Genomic DNA, 1618 nt, shown 5'->3' with positions numbered 1-1618 from the left:
TATATATATATATATGCTAGCAGAGTCACCTGGCGTTGCTCGGGATTAAAATGGCATAGTTAGTATATAATATATTACAGTTATGTTGAAGCAGGTGATATGGGAAAGTGCAGCATTGACAACAAAACATTTGTGGAGTAATTGGTGGGCTAATTCGACTAAGTAACATGCTATGCGTCCGTTTGGAGTATTTCAGGCCCTAACCTATGGAGGTTATGTGATTTTTGAATGCACTGAGAAGTTGTCAGTGGATATACTCATTTTTGCAGCAGTTGGCACTGTGTCTAACATGACCCAACATCTGAAATATTGACACCTTGAGTTTGTTGTCCTACATCACTCATAAAGTAAATTTGGAGGAACTGTGGTTCATTTGTGGGTATCAGGGAACCAATGAGGTTATAGACTTGCCCTTGAACTTTGACGTCGTCGTAAATTCATGTTTATCTATCTTCTTAGATGCCCCAAACAATGTCATTTGCAGAGTTGTATTGTCTGATATTGTTCAGAAAATCCTTTGACTGGATAGAAATGCCTTCTAGAAGATCCATAAGAGGTTGAGAAGGAGCTGGTAGTGCTGGCAATGTTACCTGACCGCATCACATACTATTTGTTTTGTTTGAAAATTTTACAGCTCTACAGAAAAGACAATTTGTATTTAGCACACCAATTTGGACAGAGTTATTATCTTTATAAGAATAGGATAGATCATATCTGAAAACAGCTTCAGGAGTTGTGAAGAATGAATTTGTACATAGTCTGTTTCTAAGAGCTAGTCTATTGGAACTCTGTCTAATCATTAAAACATTGATTTAATGATCCAGCATTAAGTGCTGCAACATGCATTTGCTGATCTTGAGAAAATCTCATCTAGTTTCTCTCTTCAGACTCTCACCTTCGGTTTTCTACAATCCTCCTTGCTTTATACGTGTTTCTGGAGAGATTACATCTTTTCTTTGGTGGCATATTTTTCCCAATGTTGTAAACAAATAATTATGAACATAGAAAGAAATTATACATTAATCCCTATTTTATGTAAGCAGTTGTATCCATAAAAATTTGAAGAGAGCAGAAATTAAAAGAAGAGAAACCAAAAAGAACAGAGAAAGAGAGTGAAAGATGTATGTATGTCTATATGAACTGGACGTGTGTGTGTGCATTCATGCGTGCTTGCATGTGTGTATGTGAGAGAGAAAGAGGGTGAGAAAGAGAGATAGAGTGAGTGAGTGAAGGTATGTGTTGTGATGATACCTTTTAAGGTACACACACATTTAGAAAATGTGATGTCATCGTATAAAATTTTTACGATAGTTAATTTATGGAAAAGATTATATTAAATTTTTGAAATGCAAATATGTGAATGGAAATTAAGTTTAATTTGTAGCCAAATTAATACTGAATCTTTTGACACCGAATACATCAAAATCTGTAACTCGGTTTGGAAAGCATAAGGAATATATAATATATAGGACAGTATCTCACATAACAATACAGACGTAATACTGAAATAGTGTAAGAGATAACAGATTCCTCTGGGCTTGCATTAGGCAAGAAGTTTGAAATTTTTTTGCATGGACCTTGGCTTTTGTATTTGACGCCTGTTGCTTTAAGTATTTTA

The 1618-nt window shown here is 34.9% G+C and overlaps 1 long non-coding RNA gene across 1 annotated transcript in view; it reads left to right on the top strand.

Annotated features, from left to right (window-relative positions):
* LOC128249197 (uncharacterized) overlaps positions 1–1618 on the top strand; it is a 16190-nt gene that overhangs the window by 12141 nt on the left and 2431 nt on the right. The window lies entirely within an intron of this gene.

The sequence above is a fragment of the Octopus bimaculoides genome, chromosome 12 (assembly GCF_001194135.2).
Source record: "Octopus bimaculoides isolate UCB-OBI-ISO-001 chromosome 12, ASM119413v2, whole genome shotgun sequence".
NCBI classification, from domain to species: Eukaryota; Metazoa; Mollusca; class Cephalopoda; order Octopoda; family Octopodidae; genus Octopus; species Octopus bimaculoides.
The sequence above is the reverse complement of the archived record's forward strand: the minus strand, read 5'-3'. Positions and strand labels throughout refer to the sequence as shown.